Source organism: Amblyomma americanum, chromosome 7 (genome assembly GCF_052857255.1).
Source record: "Amblyomma americanum isolate KBUSLIRL-KWMA chromosome 7, ASM5285725v1, whole genome shotgun sequence".
NCBI classification, from domain to species: domain Eukaryota; kingdom Metazoa; phylum Arthropoda; class Arachnida; order Ixodida; family Ixodidae; genus Amblyomma; species Amblyomma americanum.
In genome coordinates, this window is record NC_135503.1 from 26,223,331 (window position 1) to 26,250,563 (window position 27,233).

At 49.7% G+C, this 27,233-nt stretch overlaps 1 long non-coding RNA gene across 3 annotated transcripts in view; it reads left to right on the forward strand.

Annotated features, from left to right (window-relative positions):
• The window catches only part of LOC144098718 (uncharacterized), a 175,735-nt gene that overhangs the window by 82,178 nt on the left and 66,324 nt on the right, over positions 1 to 27,233 (forward strand). For all 3 annotated transcript variants that reach the window (XR_013307230.1, XR_013307229.1, XR_013307228.1), the window contains one exon: positions 26,896 to 26,967. This is a non-coding gene — a long non-coding RNA (uncharacterized LOC144098718). The remainder of the gene's footprint in view (positions 1 to 26,895; positions 26,968 to 27,233) is intronic.

Sequence of the window (27,233 nt, forward strand, 5' to 3'; positions counted from 1 at the left end):
TTTTACCTCTTTAAAACGTCGCGATAAATGCGTGTTGTAATGCCGGACATGCCTGCAAATGTCTAGACGCTCAATCAGCTGGGTGTTTCTGTGAAACGCAGAAGCTTCTCATGTAGTTCGACATACTCCTGCATGTGCTATACATCTGCTCGCAAATACATTTCTAACCAGACGGCCCAGACAGCTGTACAAGGAAAGCAGTTTTCAAACTGCACGATAAGCGAACCGCATATCGCAGAACGAAAGCGCAGTGGATACACCCAGTCATCTCCGGTAGGATGCCTCGGTGCAGCTTCCTTTTTAAGCTGTATCCAGGCGCCCTAGCCTCCGGCGTCCTCGAGCGCCCCCTTTGTTTGCAAAGACGGTGGGGTCTACAGAGTGCGCTGCATGCATTATCCCGCAGTCAAGAGGACAGGTTATCTAGGTGAGCTTGGAAGAAGACTTAGATAAAGAATTTAATGGCGAATATACACACTAGCAGTACACAAAAGCAGTAATGAGCTTCTTTCGCGTTATGTAGCTACATATACCCGTTCAACCACACTCTACAACCCTCTGACAGGCAGTGTACTAAATGAGACGAGAAAATTTTCGCTGAACAGGCGAATAAATGTGCTTTAAATCTTATAGAGTTTTAGACAATTTTAGAATTTTGCGCGAATACCTGGAATACCTATTAGAATTTCGTTTTTTCTGCTTATCGTTTCTTTTACTGCGATAGCACTATAGGGCCATTCCACAAAATTCCGATGTCGGCGTGTAAAACCAAAGGCTGCATTTCAGCCATCAGGCACTTATCTAAGGGGGGCCAAAGGGGACCGCTTCCTCCCCGATATCCCCCCCCCCCCCCCCTTTTCCGATATAACAACTTATACATCGGGCCCCTCCCGAAACAAAAAAAAAAAATCCTGGCTACGTGCCAGGGTTTCTTCGTTATCAAAAGTTCATCTAAGCGGCTAGCACGTCATTTTTTCTCATTCTATACTTCCAAAGGGCTTTCGCAGTTTTAGTTTGCAATTTCTACTCAAGTTGTCGCGTCACACAGAGAGCCCGTATTCCGCTGTCACGTTCTTTCTACTCGCTATACTAGCTAATTACAGCTGTCCAACAAGGAGCTTGGCCACAGTAGGCAAGGATTGCAGAAGCTAAAAGAAAGAAAGAAAGAAAGAAAGAAAGAAAGAAAGAAAGAAAGAAAGAAAGCGAGGAAGCCTTGTTTCAGCTTGTGTCTGACGTGTGAAACGAGACCGAGCGTAGGCTGGAGGGGAGGGGGGGCAATATGGAGGCTCAGCCAGCGGCGGGCGGACACAGGCGAGAACTGCGAAAGATTTTCTAGACGTCATCCATCACCGGCTGACTGCTGAGCCTCGTATACTCGCGCACGCAGCCTTCCCCCGCAGCGCGACCACCACCGGCGAGTGCAGGCTTCTGGGTGCCTCTCTCCGTCGTGTGTGTTCCCCGGCACATACGCATCGACGCGCAAGTGCGGAGCAAAGTTTTCCTCGTCTCGTTCCTTGCTTCTTCTTTTCGTTTCTTTTTTTTTTTTTTCATGCGCTCCGCCTTCATTCATTCTGTGCGCAGAGTTGTCCTTCGTACAGCACCAACTGACTGACGGCCCAGCCGCATTGAGAATCCAGGAAATCAGGAGAAACCAGGCCCTACAAAACTCGACGGCTCACACAGCCAGAAAGGAAGGAAGCGCAAAATGAAAAAAAAAGAAGATAAGCACTTGTCGCGGATTCCCGGTGAATCTATATATATAGAAGCAGAAAAGAGGGTAAAGAAGGAGTTTTGTGCGAGGATGGTGGGCCGTGCGACAACTTTTGACGTATCGCCATCTTGAATCACGCGTTTGACGCGTCCAAATTGGCCGGGAAATTAAGGGAGAAGGGTTTGTTTCGCGTTCTCCCCCTTTAGTTTCCCTTTTTTTTTTTGTTCTTTCTTCTCAATGAGCACGCGAAGCTTCGTCGTAATATCGTAGGCTCCCTCTGTTCGTATGTTTCTTGGAGTCGTTAGTGTTCGAGTCCCGAGAGCGCTTCCAGCGCTGGTGTGTGCGTGTGTGTATATATCCGCGTCGCATGTGAGGGGCAACGCCGGCTCGGTAATGCCTTGTGGCCGGCTGCCACGCCTCTGAAGATAAGCAATAGAAACGCTGGAGAACGAGTGGTGAGAGATAAAGAGGGAGATTCGGTGCCAGGAAGCGAACAGTTTTGATGTGTGGTTGAGTAAAAGTTGTACCCTGCCCCCCCACCCTCATCCTCCACCTCCTTCCAAAGAGCTCCTCGCCTGAAACAGCCGCAACACCACCGCCTCGACCTAGCATAACCCACCCCCACCCCCGCCTCTGTCCTCTACTAACTGGTTTGCGCTTTGCCTCTCCCGTCGTTTGCTGTATTTCTTGTCTCTCCATCACGCCTCCGCCTGGCGTTTGCTGCTGAGAGAAAAGAAAGATTAGCGCGACGCCTGGCGGTGCTGGGAGGAGAAAGGCTGCGCAACAGGATCGAGATGGAGCAGCCGCCGGGAAATTTTGTGTCCCGCCATCAAAGCGTAATCCATCATTGTGATGTGAAACTGCGTGACATGTTCCCAATAGCGGCTTTTACTTTGCTTCGCTGGCGTCCCCTTCGCTGTCTCTCGCCAAGCCTGTCGCTGCGCTGTAGTGGGAGAGGGTTTCGGGACGGGAAGGAGGAAGGTACAGAGGGGAGCTAACGCTTTTCCTGCTGTACAGTGGCGCTCCTCGTATCAAACTATCGCCCCCGACTTTCAGCCGCCGCACATTGCGTCTCAGTTCGCTGACTTTTGGGGCTTCTCGATCATACTTTTTTATACCTCCCATGACGCCTTCCATCAAATTGTGCCGTGAATCACACGCGTGAACACAGTTTTTGGGCTTTGATGCAGCAGCTTCTGAGCTTTCCGACTGTAGACACCTGCCGTGCAGCAACGTATGGTGGCTGGGGATGCTGCCTTTGGCGCTGGGCCTAAAGTCTCGGGCTGTACGTTCGATTATTTCACGAACAGTAACATTGCCATTAAAACCTAGTGGATGAGCAAAACGGCTTGTACCTTTGGGCTCCTTGCAGTTTAATAAAGAGAAAACCCGAAGTTATTGAAGTGAGGTACAACGATTGCTCGTCGACAACAGCACATTGATTTCTAAGGCTCTGAAAACTTGACGTAGCCGTGGGACACGGACAACACCCGGGTTCTCTGGCTGCTTCATAATAACCACAAAAGTTACAACGATTTGAGACTGCTTGTTAGCCTTAAATATTCGCAATGATCATTCAGTGGCGACAGCAACACCGTATTACGTATTTTTTTACTATACCCACCCGCACACCCTGTTTTGCACACGCGCACAAACTCACACTTATATGCATAAAAAAACTCACATTCACGTACATACACAAACAAACAAGCATACTCGCTCGAGCAAATTGAGAGCTACTCGCCTATTTTCTTGCAGCTGGTTTTTTCATCGGTTTTCTCTTGTCGTTAAATCTGACGCCTATACCCGATTCCATAGCAGGCCGTGCGCGTTAACACTCCAAAATATCAGAATTATCTGCATGGAATGAGCACGTTTACTCACTGCCGCCACCAATTCAGACTTTGGAATAAAGCATTCACTATATTATATATACGTCCCGACAGAAGTGCCGGCTTGTGTAGCGTAAGAGGACTTGCTTGCTGTTTAGAACCCTGCTGGCTTCAGAATCGCTGACATCTGAGAACACAGCGGAGAACAAGCATCGCGCATGCGTCGACGAAGGGTAGCTCGACGAAGCGTAGGAGGCCGCTCTAATGCTAGACACGGGATACCGAGGGAATGAGGAAGACCGTCATACACAGGACTCATCGAGGAAGGCCAAGGCATTTTTCAAAACAGTGTGATATAGAAAAAAAAACTGAAAAAAAGCTTTTCTTCTGCCGCTATTACTGCTACTATTGCAGCGTCAGCAGCAGCATCAGAGACAAGCGGAAGAAGCCGTTCTTTCCTTTGAGTATCGTTCTCGGTCGCGCGCGATTTCCGTCTCGTAAGAGAGCGGAAGCAAAAGAAGACTGCACGTAAAAGGAAGGACAGATAACGTGTTCTTCTTCTTCTTCCCATCTTCTTTCTCTCTTCCTCTTATTCATTCCTCTCCTCCCTCGACTCATATAACCGCCCTGCAGGATATATTTCTCGAGGCTTCAACTCCAGAACTGTGCGCGCGGGTTTTCGAGGCGGAACCTCCACACGAACACCTCGCGTCTTGTGACGGACGCGGGATTTCGAATCTCTAGAATCCCCCCCCCCCCCCCCCCTCTATTCTTTCTCTTCTTTCCTGTCGCACTAGCTCTCCAGAAACTACGACGATATCTGCAGAAGTGAATGAAGAAAGGTCGGCTTTATAGAAGTGTGTGTGTCCATGTGTGTGTGTGCGGGCGTCAGGGACGGCGGAATCCTTCTCTAAGCGTGTCGTTCCAGCGAAGCTGCAGAAAACGCAGAGAAGACGGAGCGCAGCAAAAGGCATGGCGTCCTGTCAAAGCGAGTGCTTCTTCCTTACAAGCGTCTGATCGTCGCGGGAAAAAGAACGAAAACACGCACACAACACAGTGATAGGAGAAAAGGATGGGTCGGGAACGACAGAAAAAAAAAAGGAGCAATGCGGAGAGGGGGTTAAAAGTTATTGCGTCGCGAAAAAGTCTGCGTCTTCTGGCTCTGCCAGCCCTTGCATGGTTGCTTTCGTCGCGTTATCGCTTAGCCTGTGTTTCGCTTTTGTCTTTGTTCTTTTCAGTTTCGCGTTTTCCACTTTTTTTCTTTTATTAACTCGTTTTCTTTGCCGTGGCCCGCCTTGCGCTCTGCGGCCGAGTACCGCCAGTTTGTCTTTATTAAGGCGGCCCGTTCTCTCGTCGAGAGCTTCCGCGCAACCCTGAAGCTCGCTTTGCGACGACCCCGCCCCGAAAAGCCGATGAAGATCCCGATTTTTCTTCTTTTAAAGAAACCACGGCTGCGTTCTTTATCGCTCCCTTTAGTCACCCGCCTTGTTGCCTCCCCTTGTGTTTTTTTAGTAGTTATTTGGCCATTCCCGGCAAGTTTTGTATTGTGCTGGTGGTAATAGTGCTTGCTAGAAAACAAAACTTTTGCCTGTTTTCTCGTCTATCTTCTCATCTCCCTTTCTCTGACTTGATATCCCCTTCCCCAGGCCACATGATTCTTTGCGATTCCCATTTGTGTGGTTTTCATCACCGCTTCGATCATCTCTGTTGGAGCGGAGATGGGGACCGCAGCGAGATACCTCCAATCATCAACGCCTCAATCATCCGGGCACCGTGGGGTCGTTTGGTACGCCATTAACTTTTGTTGTGAACTCGCCTTGTCAGATTTAGAAGAGGGAGGACTTTGAAGACGTCTTCATTTCTTTGTTTAAAGAAAAAGAAGGGAGGAAAGGTGGGAACCGTGGTACGAAAGGTTATATGTCTCTTCACAAGGTTTGTTGACGTGTAGGGGAAATCAGGTGGGGAGGAGGTTTCCGGGACAGCCAAATGGGCTCTTTAGGGTGAAGGTGGTGCGAGTGCTTGAAGCGTCTCTTAACTTTTGTGCGTACCAAGCAGATTGTCATTACCAGCACAAGGTTAACTACCGATTTATTGGTACGTATATATATAAAGCACGTCACTGCAAGCGCTTTATTCGTGGTTTCTGAGAGCAAAATTTAAGCAAATGCCACCCTTGGCGCCCCATTTCCTGTTTGGCCACTTCATTAAACACGAAACTGAAGCTATGGACATTGCTTCGCCTAGGCTGCATATCCAAGATTTAACCTGTTTGCTGGTTTTTCTTTTATCACAAAAGCAATACTTCACGAGGTCGAAACGGCTCCCCGAGTTTGCGTGAATCTTGACCTTGAGGGTAACCTTAGCCAAACATTAAGTAAATAAATAAAATAAATATTGCCGTGACTTGGATTCGAACCCGCGGTGGTGCGAACAGATCAGGTTCGCTGGCCACTGCACGAGAGCGCCATACTATTACTATAGCCACAGCCGATCACGCCTCGTGTTAAACTGCAATATATTCTCACGCTGTCCATTGCACATCGTAGTATTCAACTAATGCTACTGTCGAACTAATTAATATACGCACTCTCACGCTGTGCACTGCACATCGTCGTCTTCATCAACTAATACCACTATCGAACTAATATCGTCGCCAGGTGTGCCGACAATCTAGCAAAGAAAAACCGTGAGCCAAACAGGCTTAAACATATGCTTCCGCACGTCTCCTTTATAAATTTAACTGCCTTAAAAGCCTACCCGTTTTTGTTTATCGTACCTTTACAGCTCTTCATGCGAAGGTGTTACATGAGGTGTGTGTGTGTGGGGGGGAGGGGGGGTGGCGGCAGAAACACTTGCAGGAGCAAGTAATCAAAAGGCGACGTAATGGGAGTACGCAGGGTTTACTCTACACCCCTATGCAGTACGAAACGGGAGATAAACCTTATCCAAGCCACGCTCTCAAAATCCGACATAAACCCTGGGTGGCCGTTGCACATGTATGACTCGGAACCGTTAACCTTGGTAAGTAAGACTTTTTCTTTTAGGGTTTTCATAAAGGTCTCCTAGCGCGTAGTTTTCGACAGGAATTGTTACCATGAGTGCCCCAACACAAAAACAAAGATCGCATCGAAACATATATCTGAATAAGAGCAATCTAAAAACGCGTAGCGGTACAGCAGCAGTCACCCTCTCATAAGCATGAGCGCCAGCTGTCCGAGAACAAAGTGAGCTAAGAGAAAAATAAATGAAAAAAAAGCAATGTCTCGGGGAGAAGCCGTAGCGTAGTTGACGAAGGGGACACGCGCAGTTGTCATGCTGTGCATGCAAACGAGGCCAAGAAGCCCGGCGTGAGCGATACAGCGTCGATCCGAACGAAAGGGAAGAAAAGAAAGAAGAAAGAAGTGAGCGAGGAAGAAGCAAAAAGGACGGCAACGTGAAATGTGGAGTTTAGCCCGAGTGTGCACTGCGGCCGTTCAACCTGAGCGGCGCAGTGGCAACACGGCGCTCCGTAATAACACGCCACGCAGTTTGGCGGACGTCGCTGTGGCCGTTGTCGTAGTCGTCACAGTTACGGCTACGCGCCGGGAATGGCAATCAGCCGCGCAGGTGGAGCGGGAGAGACTGGGAGAGAGAGAGAGAGAAAATTGGGCAGGTACAGTAAAAAGGGCCGCGAGGAGGGGCTGAGAGGGTGGTGTAGGCGGGCGTGTGCAGACAGCATCGGTGATCGGAATAAGCAATGCAGGGCAATATCCCTTATGGCTGGTACCCGTGCACCATACAACCCCCCCCCCCCCCCCCCCCTCCCTATTCCTCTTCCTTCCATCCCGAACCACTTTCCCTTCACCTGTACCTCCTGCTCCACCCCCTCACAGCAGCGCCACCTTCAGTTGGAGGGGGTGGGAGGTGGGGTGTAGGATACTGCGGTTCATCTAGCTGGTGTGCACCTTTACGATCGCCCTAGCGCGTTCTCTCACTCAGCGAATAACACAGACCCGCCGCGGTGGCTCAGTGGTTAGGGCGCTCGACTACTGATCCGGAGTTTCATGGTTCGAACCCGACCGCGGCGGCTGCGTTTTTATGGAGGAAAAACGCTAAGGCGCCCTGGTGCTGTGCGATGTCAGTGCACGTTAAAGATTCCCAGGTGATCGAAATTATTCCGGATCCCTCCACTACGGCACCTCTTTCTTCCTTTCTTCTTTCACTCCCTCCTTTATCCCTTCCCTTACGGCGCGGTTCAGGTGTCCAACGATATATGAGACAGATACTGCGCCATTTCCTTTCCCCCAAAACCAATTATTATTATTAGCACAGTGGAGTTCGCGTGCAGAACGCTCGTCCCGTAGCAACACTCCAGCAGAAACAATAGCAGTGAGAGCTATGGGGCGTCATTCAGCGCAGCGTGATGTGACAGTTTTTTTTTTTTTACCGAAACGTACAGTTTTCTATAGCGCATAAATTCGAACTGCAATGTATACTGTCGTCTATAGTGCCAGAGTGTGGTTCTCGCCGAACTCTTCATTTCGGTTTCTAGAGAATTATATTTTTTGTCACTGCTGACCAAAACCGCTAGCATAGCAATGAGCACCAGAGCTGCAAATCCTATCAGCTCTTTCATAAAGCCGCATTTTACGACCTTGTTCAACCGGCATGCATATTGTCCAACATAGATCCATAGATCCATGGATCCACATCCACAGTTCGCGCCAACCACATCGCCCACTCTTAAAATTTTTCCCACGCTGAAGGGGGTGGTGCCTGCTCTAATCAGTAAACCAGTGTCGCATTCGTTGTCCGTTGGTAAGCTTGGCATTTCCGAAGCCGATGTTGTTAAGAAAGCTTTAGAGCGCGCAATTGTACAAGCTGCTCTTTTATTGTTTTATGGCCGCCGCGGTGGCTGAGTGGTTATGGCGCTCGGCTGCCGGCCCGAAAGATGCGGGTTCAATCCCGGCCGCGGCGGTCGAATTTGGATGGAGGCGAAATTCTAGAAGCCCGTGTGCTGTGCGATGCCAGTGCACGTAAAAGAGCCCCAGGTGGTCGAAATTTCCGGAGCCCTTCACTACAGCGTCCCTCATAGCTGAGGTCGCTTTGGGATGTTAAACCCCCATAACCATAACCTTTTATTGTTTTATGTGCGCGGCCCAATGCAGCCCATATCTCGCCTAATAGAAGCTTCGATACGCATCACAGGGGGACAATAAAACAAACGTAAACCCACCGGTGAGCTCACTCATTTCACTGCTACATAGGAAAGAGACTACGCTGCGTAGTGTTGCTTCTCTCAAATATACGCTACGCAAACGTGTGAGGCCGGATCACATCACTACCACACACGGTCGGAGCCACGTACTCGAAAGACGCGGGTATCTACCGTATATGTCAAAGAACGTCGCTCAGTATATGAGGCTTCACCGCGGTGCTGCCGCATCCGCTTTAATCCCATTTCGGGATTTGACAGTCTGCGGGCGTCTGAGCTGACCCACCACAGAGACGTGCTTTCCTCCTGCTCGACGCCCGGGCCTCGTAAACCCCTCAGCGTCCCCAGGCGGGACCAACTCCCGGCGTCCGACTTTTCCTTTTGGTGCCATTCTGGTATATTTCGCACTTTCGTATTAGTTAGCTGCGAACAGATTTTCCGCTTGCGCTTCTTCGAGCATTTCGTTCAAAACTTGACATCGGGGAACTCGGAAGGAAAGGAAGGCGGAGGGGGTGGGGAATTGAGGGAAACAGGGGAAACAGGGAAACAGACCATGATGCTTTCTGGGAAACCGCGCGAATTCCCTTCCTTGAGCTCCAAAGCCAGCGTCGCGCACCCTGCTGCGTGTCGTTCGGGTGGTGTCGAAGGCTGTGAAGCGAACCGCATCGCGCGGTCGTCGAAGTGCGCGAGGTGTTCGGAATGCCGTGCGCGCGGTCCGTGTCGACACGTATAGGACCTGAAATCTCCTCGACGTGTGTGTAGGTGCTTCGATCATACTGAGCCTAGTCCCCGGTTCGCCGGAAAACTGGTGTTTCATATTTTTCCACGCTTCTCCACTGCCACGTTTGAAGGCGCCCTCCTTCGCCTCCTCACCTTTTTGTTTTGCAGTCTTTTGTTGTTGTTGTTAGTCCTACGGTTGTTTTTGTTGTTCAGGCGAGTTTAAACCCAGAGACATTTCTCTGGAGGGTGCGCGATCGACCGCGCTTTTCATCTGTCCGCCAGCAACGGGGAATGGCACCAGAGGCAGCAGCACCAACTGAGGGAGGAAGACAGATTGGTCGCCAAAGTGGGCTGTTGGCGACCGTCTGCCGCGCTTTCTTTCAACACCATCTCGGAGGCCATCTATTCCTCTGTTCTCGCTTCGCTGTTCTTTGGGTTATTTCGTCATTGCGCCCTCACTCCAGCAAGATAAAATTTGCTCCTTTTTCATCCTTTTTGTCCCCCAACTCTCGTTCGTGACCCGTTTGAAGCAGTTTGGCCGTCGCCGGCTTCTCTCGCTGGCCAATATGGACTCTCCCGCCAACAAATTTCTTCTTTTATTTGGCCTCCCCGAAAAAGTAAGAGGCAGCCCAACGTTTTAGAGTTTTCGACAAAAGGTTAGGGGGAAACAGAAATATGGGAAAAGGAAAGGGCAGTTGGGGAGAGCGGTGGTGTTCTTTATATAACTCTAGCAGCACAATAAGAAGAATCGATGCGAAGGCGGTGAACAGTGATAATGTCGTTAGAAGAAGGGTGTCCTAAGTGCCGGGCAATGCGCAGCTCAATACGTACTAAAGAGAAAAATAGACGATTGGAGAGACCCAGGCGCGCTGAGTGTTAGGGCGCGGGGTGCCTGAGGGAGAGAGCGACGCGTGGCCAAATACTCTACGCGGACAAACTTTCTAATTTGCTGATGAGAGCCGAAAGTTGGGGCCCGTGGCTTTGAACGCTTTCAAGGCGAGCGCTTGTCAGTAGAGGAACGTGAGTGGTGAGGGGGAACCCTCTGCGAGTTTAATAAATAAAAAGTTCAAAATGAAAAAAAAATATACATGAATAAATGAGACTCTAAGGGTGTACCCGGGTGTAGAGTCGACGTCTTTCTTTTTATGACTGCTTCGCTCTTATGAACAAAACTGGCTGTGTGGCACCAGTTGCCTTCATTTTGTTGAGTTGTTCTCTCAAAGACAAATGGAAGCTAGTATTTCCTTGTCTTCGAAGTTGTACAACCTCCACATCGCCATTGCAGAGGTTTCACTGTTGTATTTCCTCCACTACGCGTTAACTTGGCCTCTCTTTTCAGGTCACAGGTATCGTTCTGAAAAGCGCAAGCTTCTCGGACAGGTATATCAATGTAGTCAATAAGGCAACTATAGAGTCTACAGATAAGAAGCATCCCTGCTACGGGATCAATGGGTAATTCACAGCAACACGTTAGCAAAGAGACAGTGCGCAAGAACTTTTCGGAATGCTAATGGGCGCATGTATAAAACGAGAAATCTGGTGATTCTGCTATTGCTAACGTGCGGATAAAATGTCACTCTTTAAAGCGTGGAACTGCTGTCTTACCATGCTCAGTTAGTGGAATGCTTTAGATTATACTGTTATAGCACTTCCGTTATCGTTACCACGCCGGGAAATGACTACGCTTGCGCGCTCTACACTTTTATAGCTAGCTAGCTAGAGTCCGACGGGAGTGTGAACTGTAACGGCAGCGGTACGTGGTAAGGATGTGCAGCAAGTTTTGTTACTTTGTAGACGACATCGATGAAGTGCATATTTGACACTTTTGGCTTGTGCCTGCTGTGATAATCGCCATCTGCAGACCATAAGAGGCCTTGGCAGTCTTTGATTAATTACGCGCGCCACGGATGCCTCGTCTTATTTCTCATCACTCACTTTCTAATTGTCCTCTCAATTCTTGCTCCAAACTAGCACCGTTTAACGCATGCCATTGTTCACGTCGAAAACGTGCAGCGTAAAGTCAGAAACAATGCCTTAGCATCTTATTATGCAGCATGTGTTTGGAGTTGCTCTCGAAAAGAAAAAAAAATCACGAGAAACTGAGAAACAGTAGCGTTGCAGGAAACCGTCTCCACAACAGACGCTTGCTGGGGGTAGGGGGGGGGGGGGGGGGAGAGGGGGTGCAAGCACGGCGTATTCAAAGAGAGCCGGGTTCAATGCGCTGCTGACGCGTACAACGTTCATACGGGGGCCTGAACCTTTCACGCAGCTGTATACCCCTAGCCAAAAAACAACAACAAAATAAAGACGAAGCGAAACGTAATGCAGAGTGACGAAGTAATTTATAATCCCGTAAAACCACGCATTTGAAAGAGAAAAAAAAAAACTTTTTCAGCGTGCACGTCCGACGCGCGCCCCTTCCTACGGGGCAGTCCTCGTCTCGCGCCGCGTCTCTCTGATCGCCGGAGCGGCGCGTAGCTACAGACGCTTGCGAGTCAAGTCACGTCGCCGAGTCGTTTTCGGGAAAATGAGGCGGCTTCCCCTTCTCCCTAACACTCGCGTAGCGAAGGGAGACAGAGGCACGGACGAAGGCCGCCTCGGAAATGTCCGCACACTGTCCGGAGCAAAGCACGCGCCGGACAAGGAAGAAAGGAGATTTTCAAATTTTACTTTCTTTTTCTTCTTTCTTTCGCGTCTTCCTCCGTCATCACGCGCAGTTTTTAGAATATTTTTATTTTATTTTATTTTATTTTGTGTGTGGTGAGGCTCTCCTCTAAACTGTTCCTGTTCGCACGCGGCTCATGAAGGACGCTAGCGCGAGCCCGTTGCTGTTTCGCAGAGGCGCGCCCGCGTTTTGTGTGCGCGCAGACGTGACAGCCACGCGTGCGTGTCCTCGCGCGAATTGGATTCGACCGTTATTTTGTTTACGAGCAAACTCGCTTGGCGAATCTCCCTTTACTCTAGCGCCGAGGCAGTGTTGAGCTAGGCGACGCGCGTGGACTAGTTGGTCCTGTATGTGAAAACGTGTACGTCACGTAAGATGGAGGGAAATGGCATGCGATGCCGTCGTGATCACGAGTGACGACACGGGCATAAAACCAACCGTCCCGCCAAGAAAATGAATGAGGAGAAGGGGAAGTGAGGATAATGTAATGCTCTTCACGTGCGAAAACACCAGGAACCGTGTGAGAAAATTTTCAAAACAAATCTAACTGCTTTTTTTAGAGTCTGTCCATCTTGACATGGAGCTTTAGTACGCCGAAAGAGTAAATTGTTCTTCCAAATCACTCCTGCTGTATCACTCTGATCGTGAGGCACTAATGCGCGCGCACCGAGCAGCCTATTGGTGGCGGAGTCATGTCTTTGATCTTTCGCGGTATTCTTACTATCGTGCTCTCCTAAAGGGAAGGTCACATTGCACGTTTCTACCTTTCGGCAATAATTTAGGGATATATAGTTAGAGATGGCGGTGGTGGTTCCTTTACACCACGCACCCTTTCTGAGCACTGTACGAATTGTAATGCGAACATGGAATCGTGTCTTGCTCTCTCATTGAACATAGTAGCCCTCCCCCACTTCCCCAGAAAAAAATTGTGAGAACTTAGGTGGGGCAACGACAGCTGCGGATATCGCCGCGGAATAGTCGCTGTAAATTGATCACGATATCAGCTTGGACCAAATGGGTGGCGCCTACAACCGAGCATTTTACAAAGCGCTAGACACCGCGCGTTAACAGACACGAAGACTGGAGCACAGTCCTCCATATTTCTGTGGCATGAGCGTGTGTGTGTGTGTGGTGGGGGTCGTGCGTGAGTACGTTCGCGTGGGCTTATTATATACTGCCTATCAAGTTGCTGCGATCAGTGCCTTGCGGCGTTAGTGAAACGCACGGCAATGGTGGCTCTCTTGGACGTGGCCTCTTCACTAATATTCTTCCGGACGCTTCTTCGAATCTTGTCACTGCCGTGACTGACGTTTGAATACCTGTTGTCGGTTGTGCTCGCGTTCCCCCAGTGCTGTCCGAAAGATAGGCCGCACACGCATCTTATGCGGAACCGATAACGTATGAAGCGAGCTGAGCTCTGCCAAATGTGTGAGTAAAGAAGACAACAGGATCTTTCGTCGTATAACTAGACCTAAATACCTGTATAATCAAATAAAAGCAAAATGATGCGGGTCGCGAAAGAAAGCCTGAACTCACACGCGCGCTAATGCTAATTATTGCAGGGGTCGCTGCATGACTTGTCCTCCAACGCGATCGCACATGACTAGCCACATTAGACTGTTCTTGCAGCGCAGCCGACACGTTGTTTGGCCTCGTAGATTTTCGACGGCAGCATGGAAGATTGCGCACAAATCGAAGGCGGAATAATATCGCTCCGTCTATACACCGCAACGTCAGTAATTTAACTGCTGTTCGAACTTTGTAGCTACTGAATGCGGGGTTACACACTGTGGACGCTGTGCGGAACTCTATCATTTCCAGCGGAAGTCTTTGAGAAAAAGAGAGAGCGGAAATTAATTTCACCGTGTAGTCTGGCGTTATAAGAATGCTCCCAGTATTTCTCTCATTTCTCTCATAGGACGTCATGTAAGTTCTGATTGACGAATGGCAGTAAGAAGTGTTTGAGGGCCCTTGTTGGCGGGGCGAGCCAGCTCTGCCAAGTGGTAAAGTTCGAGTTTTTTGGAAAGCGGTGAAAGGTGTTTGGCATTTGCGTCATCGTGCGGGGGGGGGGGGGGGGGGGGGGGTACTCATATAATGTGTGTTTTGGTGGGCAGCCGCTGCAGTTGGAGCAGGAGAGGTATCCTGGAAGCTCCTGTATGTGTTGTGTGTACTGGTAGTGGGAGTCACAGTGTTCCATCATGCGTTCGACGAAACTTTTCATCACCTCGGAACTCTCAGTGCTGTGCGAAGCGAGCTTCTAGCACGTCTTGTTAGCTGCGGGTTAAATAAGGGGTTCCGATTAGATCTTTACAGACCTACAAGCGTCTGCGCACGCAAGAGGAAACTAGAGAAAGTAAAGGCGCAACGTAAAGCTTACATTCACGGGTGCAGCCTCCCAAACATATCGTGCATACCGCGCGTACACTTCAAATAAAAAAAAAACTAGATGAAGAACAAGGGTATTAGTCCTTTGGGAACTGAGTCATTGTCACACCCATTATTACTTTAAAGGATCATTCATAACTTCCACAGAGCCTTCCTGCAAAAGGATAACCAACCACAATAACTCTGAGCACAGACTAACCCTTTGTTGCGATGTGCAGCAGTTTAAAGAATTTGACGCGGTTTTTCCGCGGGTCTGCACGTTCCTGCACCATCAGAAGGGGATCTCCAACCGAACCATCACATATGTGCCCTCGTGAAAGATGCAGCATTGTTCTGGAGCAGCGCTCGCTAGGCCTTGTGGAGTGAAGGCAGGCTCTGCTTCAATAGGAGAAAGAAGAGCACAGACGCCTGTTATGTTCGAGCGAATTGTGAGAGAGCGCACTTGGCAACGGCTGCGCGAAGACGCCGTCGACGACGACGCATGCGGCAAGAACGTGTCTCTCTCTATCGATCTCTCTCCGCTGCGGGGACAGTGGGACGGGGACGAGGGCAAGGGGGAAAGAAAGAGATGGGAAGGAGATGCGGCCAAAGCTGTCGCACACCTCGCAGGGGCGTCATCAGCTGTCGCACAGGAGCGCGCGCGCTCGCGCACAGCGGCCCCATCAGATTCGCGCGCGCTCTACTTTTGTGCTTGCTTGGCAGGGGGGAAGGGGGCGGCTGCTTTGCCTGGCCCGCCGACGCGGCCACACATGTGGCGGTGGCGGAGGCGTCGGCCGCTTTTTCCAGCTCATCTCCTCGTTTCTTCAGCCGCCCCGGTAAATTGTTTCTTTTCATCATTCTCTTTTTTTTTTTTGCGCAGCGCCGTTTCGTTCTCGGTAGAACGTCTGTCGCCTCGTCTCAGCTCAGCATCGCATGATTCCTCATGATGGCGAAGGGCTGGTCGTTGTAAACGCATCTTTGCGTGGAGCGCCGCGCAGCAACGTAGATATAGGCTACACGGCGTTAAAAAGGAAACGATAAGAATAGAGAAGATGCACTTTTTCTTGGATGGCCTGAAATAAAATTGAATTGTTTAGCTCAGAAGAAGAACACCACACTACGTCAACGTCGCTCCTTAATGGTTCTAATCGTTCGGCACACGTGAGAGAGAACCTATTTACAGCAACAACTGACAAGCTGACTTCAGACACCTTGCTCTGGGTGTCATCTGAGTAGTCATTTAAACGCCCTAGAATAATACCAGATGGAACGGCGATTTACAGCGAAAGCAATACCAGTGTCACTATGAGAGAAAGCCAGCTTGTGTGTATCTGTCTGTGACCACGGACAGTGAAGCCTCAACCCTCGAAAATCTCCGCCCACCAGCGACGTGCCCAGCACACAACCCTAGCTAAGGGGCTGCCCATCCACACACCGCCACCCTCGAGCCACCACCCACCTTCGCCCATTTCGCACTCCAGAGCAATTCTGTCGCATGTGGCGAGCCTCGGCTTAGAGTCAAAGCACTCATTAGAGTGCGAGCATTAAAGCAATAATATAAGGTAAATCCGACTGCTTTAGCAGCATTGTCGCATCAGATATGTCTGGTCATCCCGTAAATTTCCTGAAGGAAAATGTAAGCTTCATTCTTCCGAAAACGCAGCGTCAGTGACTAAGCACGATGCCCACAAGCTAGTACGGCATGTTCGGGGAATGCCAGCCACAGTTAAGAACAAATCTATCTTTTCGGTTTTTGTTGTCACTCATGGCTTTGCTACTGCAGTAACACACATAAAGTCGTGTAGCTTAAGCTGCAAGTTAAAAGGTAGAATACATGAGCATGCTACGCTGCCTTTCCGGAATGCGGGAGCGCAGAATGGTTGAGTGGCCTCGCAGGGTGGTAATCCTGAAAAGTGAGCTAAATGGTTGCCCGATCTAAAGGGGGAGGCGGAGGAGTGTTTTACCAACGCCTCAGAGAAGACGTGCAAATGCACACATCGCAGTCACTGCTCTAGAGTGTGTACTCCGCGTTTCACTTATGTCCCGTATTGAGTGCTTGTTAACAGTGAAGCGAGCATAAGTATGAGTGCCATCAGTCGGAAATGCCGGTGTTTGTCTCTGTGTGGCCGCCGAGTGAAGCCTTCGGGGCCTGCAGTGAACTGAGCGTAAGAACCGTCCCCCGATGAGAAGTGAGAGGAAAAATCTACATAGGTGGAGGCAGTGAGGAGGGCACAACAACCCCCCCCCCCCCAAAAAAAAAAAAAAGTAGCGGAGAGGGTGGAGGATGGGAAGGCGGCGCCGAAAGCGAGCGCTCGTCACTGGCTGATCCAACGCGTCGGGCTAAGTAAAGTGCAATGCGTACAATGCAACATATGTAAAACTCATAAAAAATCATTACGGAGCCTTGAAGCCAGCCAAAGTAAACAGAAATCAATTGCTGCAATCTTTAGGCAACGGAAAGCGGCAAAAGGGAAGAGCACCAAATGGAAAAGGATCAAATGGGGAAAAATTAAATAAAAAGGCATCAAATGGAAAACCATCATCGTAAACCGCATTCTGCTTACACAGCAAATCGCATCAGACCAACCGAGCGTCTGTCAATTCGTTCTTTGAAATTTTTCGCCACTCGCAACTTTTTGATTTACTTTTTCCATTGCAAACTGAATAAATAATGGAGCTATTCAAGAGGTAGAGAAATAACGAAACCACAAAACTACTTAGCCACTTCCACAAATTAATTAGGCTCTGAAAACTACTCAACAAATAGACTGGCATCTCAGTAATTGCCGAAATAACTAACTTTTCGGGTGGAATACTGTGTTCTTTACAGGCAGCAGTTTCACTGGCACGTGTATGTTGATCTCAAATATCTTACATGCACACACACTCCCGTAGCCACCAAACTAACAAACCAGCGTACGTAGCAACATTCAAATAGGTTACTGTAGTTACTATTATCAGTGCTTCTTACTAAACTAGGACGCGCTGATAAACGAATCGCACACAAACACACGCACACACACAGAAGGGTGCTTTGGCGCACGTGCAAACCGAAGCCTTCGCTGATTGCTTCATTGATTCCACTCAATAGCAGCAGCGGGACCCGGCGACCGCAAAGCGTCACCGCGCAAACAGCGCCGAGAGCGAGTCCAAAGGGGCCATTGATAGCCCGCCGGCTCTTGGGAGAGCAGGCAATAACGCCCCATCGGACGACTACAGAAGCAATCAGGGTCAACCCATCCGCGCCGCCACGCGAGGAGAGAGAGGCTCGGCCTGTACTGCACGCCACTGACCGTCGCCACTGCTGTCCCCGTATATATATATATCCCGTAGTGGGCAAGGAAATGGACGCTCTCGGGTGTTTAATTTCCTCTCCACGGAAGCCATCCACATCCGGAGTCCCTCCATCTGTTTACGTCCCCTCGGCTCTCCCCAAAAAAGGACCAACGCCGCGGTCAGCGCAAACAAACGCCACGGTGGCAGCAGTGGGAAACTGTGGCCACTGTTGGCGTCCCTGCAGTGGTGATGACCCCCACTCCTCCCGCTGGCTCTCTTTAAGCTCGCCTTTTTCTTCCTGCCTGTCCCTTCCTTCCCTTTTTTTCCCTTTTGCACGTGCTCCCTGTACGTGTGTACCACGGAAGCCTCCGAGTGATCGGGGGACGGCCGCTGCTGCCGGCTGTATCGGCTACGGTATGAGCGATGAGATGAGAGACGACCATTGTTTGACCACCTCTTGGCCTGTCCACGCGTGGCTTCAGAGAGCGACCCCAGCTCCTACCCGCCCCGGCTCACACACACACACGCACCCGTTAAGCAGCCCTAAACGATGACCGTCTCTATCGGGAGGTGCACTCAGAACGGCGCATAGACTGGATGAACCATCGACTGTGTGCAGCTTGAAACACTTACTATGTGTGCCACCCAAAAAAATTGCTCGAAATTTCTTTCTCGCGGGAGGCATTCGTGGTAAATTCGATTTTTATTTTCTTTTTCTTTTAAAACAATAGCTGTATGAGTGATCGTAGTATGTCGCAACTACAGATAAAACTGCCACACTCATCTGCTGACCAAAGTCAGTATTGCCCAGGTGGACCTGAACCTAATAGACCAAGGAAAGGATAGAATGGGTAGATCGTAGAATGCATCATATGTAGTCATGCAGTCTATACGGGTCGGGAGGATGTATGTGCATGGGGTGGGGAGGCGGGATTTAAGATACCGCGTAGATGTGCATGGGTGCTGCAGCCTGGATGCGAGTGTGGGGTGCGGATGCCGGGTGGGAGGTACAACCGGTACGTCAGCGCGGGTTGTAGATGCAAGGTGTGGGGTGCAGCTTGGATGAAAATGTGGGGTGCAGATGCGAGCTGTGTTGTGCACCCTACGTGTGAGCGTGCGGATGCGGAGTATGAGCTGCAACACCTGGATGTGGGCGTGTGTATAGTGCAGATGCTGTGTGGATACGAGCTTGGATGCAAATATGGGGGTTCAGATGCGGGTTCTGGGCTACGGGAGGCCGTGGGTTCGATTCCCGCGGCCGCCGGTCTACCCAACCGGTTAACCGAATGGGAACAGGCGGTTCCCCGGCCTTAGTACTCGGCTCTCAAGGCGTTCACCGCGTGGGAAGGATAGCCTGCGCCTCAAAATTCCCGTCAAATGTGGGCCTACCCAGTGGGTAGGTCTTAATGTGAGGTGTGGCTCAGATGTCCAGACGTACATTCTGGGAAATCCTCATTCTGTGGGGGCTTTTTCAATCCAGATCAGGATAATACTTTGTGGAGTATGCGGACTGAAATCGCCCGCAACACAACCGATCCTCATAGAACGCCATTGGTGTCATATTGTGATTAATGCACTCTTCTCTTGCGTACGCTTGTGCGTTAGCTTCTTGCTCGTACGCTTGCTCAATTCTCGCTCGGAAATTGCACGATGTTACTGCAGCGCACTCTTCAATAGCAACAAGCTTTTTTTTTTAATGTCTTGAGTGGACGGCTTGAGTGCGCATATTATTGCGATATCATTAGAAGCCTCATCGGAGGGAAAAAGCGTGTCGTCGGTCATAAAATTCGCCCATTGGTGGATAGAAGTGACGCCACCAGACCGTATAATTCCGATTAGCTGGAAGTGACGTGAATTTCGCTCTCGTGACGTCCGTTGCAGTAAAGGCATCAGTAGCTTTTAATGCAATCGCATTTCCAACACATAAGCTAATTAGTTGTGCCTGTGAATATTTTCCTCTCCAGACTGATCCAGGCTGAAGAGCAGCATACCACAACCGTGGCTCCCGATAACGGACACGTCCACTCCACGTCAGCGCATGGGCCCTCGAAGTACGCCGGCACAAAACACAAAGCATCAGTAACGGATAGAGAACCGGAACCCAAGGGATACAGCAGCCAACGACTCTGAAGGGGCCATTCCCCAGTTTTGTGTGTGAGCTTGCTTCAGTGGAACTTGCTTTTCTGGTCTGGCTATGTCCACCGCGGCTGCCCAGCTGCAGCCAACCTCCATGCCCTCTCTCTTCCATTGCACACACATATGCACAACGTTCCCCGGGAGTCCTTTGGCGAAGATGAACCGACTGCGAGAAGTGTCACGGTGCACCGCGACTGAGCCGAGTTCGAGCTTTTATTTCCTGATTGCGCACCTTTATCATCCTGCCTCAACTATTTTTTGTCGAGGTCAAACTACGGGCAGCCGCTAGTTGTTGAATGAGGTGCCTCTGAATTGCGACTCGCACTCGATGTTTTAGCTTGATTGCAGGACAACGCCATCCAATTGTTGTTTTCACTAAAAGTCGATTATATGTAGTTTTTTGTGGCTGTGTTTATGTATGTCCTTCAGGAAAAGAGGCAATTATTGTTCAGAAAGTTCCATTTAAACATTTCCCCGCCAATCTATTCAAACTTGTGTCATCTACACCGCGAAGGAAACCGTGATCGCCGATATTGAAGAGAGTGGTGGCGTAGCATAGCCTCTGGGATCCGCGTAAACGTCGACCCAACACAGTTTTACTTGCTAAATCTGCCTGCGATTGTTACACTTGTATTTAATTTTTCTGCCATATTAGGTTACGAAAGCTCCGTTTTCAGTGCAAGTTTCGTCTTTGTCACGAGGTTGAGTAAATCTGTGAATACACGCTACTTTCAGTTTGTTCTCAGTTTTCCTTCAAGAGACATGGCGCTAGCGCAAAGGGACACGGACACAGAGCGTTATCTTTCGATAAAGTCGCATTTTTCTCGTCGTTGATCTTCTTCGTTATCTCTCTTTCTCTTTGTTCCTCACATTTGTGCCATTGAATATGCATGAAACTACGCCTTATAGAAGTATGGACTAGTATGGCCTATGCCACGTTTGCGTTTTCGCTGATGGACAACCTGCTGTCAGCGACGCCACCATGCACCTCCAGAAGCACTGCCTCATCGCCCGCAACAACAGTAGCACTCCGTACGGTCTTGAATTTGCGCAATCAGTGCGACTGCTGCATGGCGGCGGCAGCCTACGTTCAGCCTATGTCTCTCGAGAAGCTGTGGAGTTATATGATTTCTTCTCTACAATGACTCAGACCCAACACTAAGGCTTAGGAGCATCCTGCGTTGTTCTGCTACTGGGGGCCCCCATCCGGGCTCCGTGAACTTCGGCTTCAAGAGAGAGAGAGAGAGAGACAAACGGAAAAGCAGGGAGGTTAACTAGGCAGCGCCCGGTATGCTACCCTACACGCTACCCTATACGTGGGAAGGGGAATGGAGGGAGAGATAGAAAGAATTCAAGTCAACGGCCCTGCGTGAAAATGACGGCTGGAGGCTGCGGGAAGTGCCGCTGCATCGCTCTGCTGTCTCCAACGGATCTCAAATTAGCGTTGCAAACCTTGCACTGGCTGTCACTAGAACGGACAATGTTTAACTCCAGCAGTTCATCCCGGAGATCGCCGAAACATTTCAAAGCAGCGAGAAGGGCAAGTTCTGCGTGCAGCTTGTGGTGGCGTTCATGCTCACACTCATCCTCACCGTGTCCACATCCGACAAATCGGTGCTCTAGCATGTAGGGCAGGACATCCAGTGGCTTTTTCTATGATTTGTCTCCTTCAAATCATCAAGTTGTTCCAGAAAAAAAGCGAAAGGCGCCTGTGTCTGATGGAGCGGTGTTGTGCCAGCTAACTGGAGCAGCTCGCGTGCTGCTTCAGCGCAGTGGATACAGAGATTATATTGGGACTAAAAAAATAAAGAACCAAGAAAAATGCGTCCCAGCCCGCACGACTAAGCGCAGTGGATAAAGTCAACACCACCTATAGACATCGACGCGGCTGAGTTGCTGGTCGCACTTGTCCGGCGTTGACCGCATACGCCGAACTCATTACGGCCGTCTTGATTGAACGGAGCTTCTTGCTGGCTTTGCGTGAGTATTTCAATTCATCAGTGGGTTCTACAATAAAGAAGTTAGAGTAATATAAATGTGGGAAAAGTGGGTGGTACATTACCTCGTTATCAACCTCGCCCGGTGTCGAGCACGTAAATAATTTAGGAGTATAGCATGTTGGCGCACAGCTGTGACCCTAAAACGATTTCATGCAGAGTGGGTACGCTTGTTATACCCCTATCACACGGGCATTTCGAGGGCCCTCGAACCGATAGTCTATCGACTCAAAGGCGATCGAGCGCTGCCACACGGGCAGTTTCAATGGCGATCGAGTCAATAGCCTATCGAGTCAACGGAGTAGCGCAGAACTCCATCGAGATTTCGAGGGCCTTCGAGCGCTGCCCAAGGTTGCTAGCGTTGCTTCGAGCGGCGCCAAGCGCACTTTCGTACACGACACATTCACGGTGCAAAAACATGAACAAACATTCGCATAAAATTTAATGCAAGCAGCCTGTAAAATTATTTTAAAATTATATTAGACTGGTTTTAAGTGCATTAAGCGCATTAATTTTGCGTTGCAGTCTTTGCGTCGCTTGCGTACTTAACGTTGACAACATGGCGGCACCCTGCCCGCCCGCTTCACAGCGATAACAGCTTCGTCGCTAATCCCTCAAAGCAATATCGTGTTCCAAGCTGTTGTATTCGCCTTCAATTTGCCCATTCTTACCCTCGCATAAAGTTTCAAGAGACAAATAGCTCTTGTTTTTCAGATATCATGGCGATTTCCCAGGTCTTAAGCCCGACGAAGCAGCGCTCCGACGCAGTTGGACTGGCTTGGTTTTGGCTCGTCTTGTATTAGTGTGGCTATAGCAGTGTATGCATATGTCCGTCGCGTACGTGCAATTAAAAGGGTTTTGAACGACTTTCGCGTATGCGTGTATTTCAGCATTTAGTATACATTTATCAAATATTTTTTTTATTTTTCCAAAATCCAAAGTAGCGATTGTGGCGCCACACATCCGTGGCGTAAGACACGAGAACCATTTCAATGGCCATTGAGATTTGCCGTGTAGCAGCGGCGAGTTCGATGGCGATTGAGAATCTCGAAGACCCTCGACTCGAGGGTGATTGAAACTGGCCGTGTGACAGGGGTATTAGACTGCATCAGGTCGCGCGTCAGCGCTCTCTGGTTGAATAAACCTGCTTAATTTACTGCGGATGCCGCGGGTGCGCTGCTTACTAACCGCGCACGAAGCTGATGCGTCTAACGAAAAGTATCATCTGACACGTATTCTTTACAATGTCAGAAAAGATGTAGTTTCCGGCAAGTCGGCGCAGCTCCGTAAACGTACCATTGCGCCATTTAATATGCATCAAACTGTGGCCTTACGTCTGAACTCGGCAACGTTCACAAGGAAGGTTAATAATAAGTCGTTCACTAAAAAAAAAGGAACATTTGAACGGAGAATTCTCCAACAGCACTAGTAACACAATTATCTAGTGGCTCTTTTCTCATGTGGCTGTGCAAGGAGCACAAAAGAGAGGAAACTCTCACTGCCACGTATTTTGTCGGCGGGTTCATTGGATGCAAATTGCGGTTTCTCTCCCCTTGGTCGCCTTAATTAGTGAGAAGATAACAATCACTGGTTCCTTTGTGTCCGTGCATCTTTCTCTTTTGTTTCCGTCTTCACACGGTGGGCGAAAAGCTTGCCTAGAACGGTCCCTTCCTGAACGAAACGAAAGCCTCTGTGTGCGCGCTCACGTGAAAGAACAAAAAACAAAGCGAACCGCAAAAACAAAAGCGATCTGCGGTCACCCTCCCTTGTGTTCTCCATCGAAAGGCGATCTCCCCGTAATGGTATTCTAATCATGCCGGGGCGTCGTTAAAATAATTAAGCTCCGCTCCCGATACTGTCACACCAAGAGCGAAACCTGTGACACAACGCGGCGGCGAGAGAAGGGCAAGCACCGGCGGCACATTCAGCTATAAACACAGATGCGTAATGGAGTCGGGCTAGCTGCGCGCACGATTTGCGCCTCTACATCGTGATGCGCATTCATATGCGGACATCTGCGGTGAATACATTTACCCCCGTGAGGACTCGCCGTTACAGCGGCGGTGTGAGAGGCGGCAGCTACCCTGAGTGGGACTGGGGGAGAAGGGTGAGTGAGAAAGCGAGTCACCCAATTGTGCAAAGAGAGGCAGAGAAAGAGACAGGGCTGGGCGAGGCTCGTGGCGAGCGAGGCGTTATTACAGGCGCACGAGCGGGGTGGTCTGCGGAGGTCTGAAGGCTCGCCTCTGTACATATATACGTTATAATCCCGTGCCACAAGCAAGCAGAGACAATTCCCGCTGGTGTGTGCGCAGAGTCCGCGGTCAGTTTCTGATTGCTCCGGCGCCAACTTTCTGTGCATTGTGACCCTGGCTTGAGTGAGGGATTCGCACTTGCGGTTCCCGTCGAGCACCCACGTGACTGGATGGTCGCAGATGTCCTTTTTTCTTTCTTTTTTTGCGTTCGTTAGCATTCGCTGACGCTCTTCGTTCTTTGCGCTCATTGCCGGCGCTCACGCGAAAGTGTCTCTGTAGGAGTGCGAGTCCTGAATGCTCAATGAGCCGCACCTCTTCGACTCTGGTACTTGTACTGTCTGTTTCGCTCTCTCTATTTCCGCGTTCCATTCCGTTGCTCGATTCGTGAGTTCTCTCGTCCTGCCTTTAATTGAGACCAGGTGGTCTGACGTGTAGGCCTGGAGCTCGCAGTGGAAAAAGGTGGAACACCGTTGCTCGAATAACTTCGTCGCCAGGCGGACACTCATAATTACTCAAGCGAAGGCTGCGTGTGTGCGTGAGGAGGTTGAGGAGGAAGGGGGTATTCTCTGCAGCGGCTGTATGCGCAATTGGCCGCTGATCGTATGCGTATACACATTAGATGAATCGCGCTAAAGTCTTCTCTACTAACTACTACAATGTGTCTACTCTTCTCTTGAAACTGTAGCGATGACACACAATGGCTACAACAAGAAAGGCTGTTACACTCCCTGGCTCGAAATAAACAGAACAATTAGAGTAATTCCTTCTCCCCTTTGTATGTGCAAGCATGCGGTAGACGCGCAAATATGTCAAAACGAATGTGTTCTTGTTGTTTGCCGAGCTCACAAAAAGGCAAAGGCACAGGATTGAACAATTACACGTTGGCTCGCGTGCCCAAATGTTTACCTGCACGCACGGAAGCTCAAGGGCAAGGATGACTTAACATAAAATATTTTATCGACCTAGAGTGGAAGAAGCCGCTGTGGGTCTAACGGAGTGGATCCCGAAAGAGAAGAAACATGGAGGGTGGTGGTATAATGATCAAAGGGAGGGAAGTGCTCAAGCATGGGAAATGTTCTGCGCTGAAGGGGCCACGGCTAACGAAAGACAGTGTGAAGCGGAGAGTAGTGGAGGAATCCGGGCGCCCAGGTGGCGAACTAACTCAGTTGATAATTTTTTTTAAACAGTCCAGAGAAAGCCATTAGAGAGTCTGTGCACTGCCTGTAGAATTTGTTCAAGGTAAATACCAAATGTCTTCAGTGAGAGATGGTTACAAATGTGGAAAGGAAGACGGAGAGAAAGATGGCGGTCGAATTTTGCCTGAACAGACTAGCTGTCTCGGTTCGTTTCTTTTTGTAGCGATAGCTACATTACGGTAGTATTTCGAGCCTTCAGCGTGGCGGCGCCGCCACCCTGGTGGCGGCGCTACCCTGTGGCTGTGCTGCCACCCTGTGGCTGCGCCGCCACGCTGTCACGTGGTTGGTCACGTGGTGCGGAGCAGCTGCCGGCGGCGCGGCGCCGTACTGATCACGTGGCTGGTCACGTGAACAGCCACGTGGTGTGGAGCAGCTGCTGCTGCCGGCGGCGCGGCGCGACGACGAAACCGAGCTGCCACGGCTGTGCGCATGCGCCATGTCAAGTGGGACGAAGACGAAGATGAACACCCAGCGAAACGGAGCGGCGAAAGACTGACTTTGCAATTCAACGGAGCAAGTTCCACTCGTCCAGCTGTAGCTATCGCGTCACTTCAGGTTTAACCAGAGCTAAACAACCGCCAATTTTTTTCGCCATTCGGTTGAACGGAAGGACATGTCACTGACCAAAACTTCGGAACACGCTCTACCATCGCAGTCCTGGATGACGGGCGGCAGACAGAGAGGTAGAAGGAAAGGCGGAATTCGCAAGAAAAAATGACCCTCTTTGCCATGTTGCCGCTCATTGCGCTAGTTGCAAGTGGAAACACGAAAAAGAAAAAGAACATAAGAGAAAACCAGAAAAAGATGGCCCGGCTCCTGGGACAAAATTTCGCTGCAAAAAAATGCAAATGCGAACCACTGTACAAGAAGACAGCAGTGCTGTTCTACCATAAGAACAAGGTGACCCGAGAAATTATGGAAACATGTATCACATTCACAATCTACGGGAAAAGTGCGTCAGCAATCTTTCTGTGACATTAAGTGAAAAGGAATTTCAGTATCTGGACTTGCACATAGCATAGGTTGTTTAACCACTTTTGTCGTTTTTTTCAGTTTTTTACATTTTATTGTTTACGTTCACTATATATTACCACTTTTCGTTCTTCAATGTACTCAGTTTCTATTCAGCACTTGTCTTTCCTTTTTCCCGCCTTTGTTGCGCTGTTCACCCATTATGAATGCTTACCAACTCGCCCAAATCTCAGCTTTACTCAACCTAAGTCCCGCCGTTTCTACTGCGCGTTTTCTGGTTTTCGGTTGTATAGATAGACACTTGTGAAATGCCTTATTCCTTTTCTGTAGACGTACGTCTATTCAAGTTTATTTGGTCAGCGGCAGCCTAGTTATCTGCATGCTGTTAGCATTGTGTGCTGCCCGTGCGCGAACAATAGGGGCGTCTGTTTTTTCCGCCATTGTTCGTTGCCTTCTAGGCTGGAAAATCCATATTGAAATAAAGATGGAACTTTGAATCGCATTGTATAACATCGGTGCCCATGGGATGTTCATTCTAGTCAGCTGACATTGAAAGGTTTTAATGGGTTTTGTTTTATTTCAGATGGAGCTGCGGAGAGAGAGCATACTCCTCGCAAAGCGTCACATCAAATGCGGCGCCGTTTCACCACAAGGGGTGAGTGCATTCCCGCGCTTGCTTTAGCGGCATATGAGCTCCAACAAGACGCTGTCACTAATGTGTTGTGTGGCTTGACCGACGTTAGATTAAAGCAGCGCCGCGGATGCAAGTGGACATTTACAGGCACCAGTGAGGTGAATTCGGCATGAAATATAAGCATTACTGCATGTAAGCACCTTGGCGAAGCGGCAAAAAAGAAAAAAAAAAGTAGCGAATTCGTGCAAATGACATCTTCCTGCGAGCGATGTTCAGTAAAAAGCGTG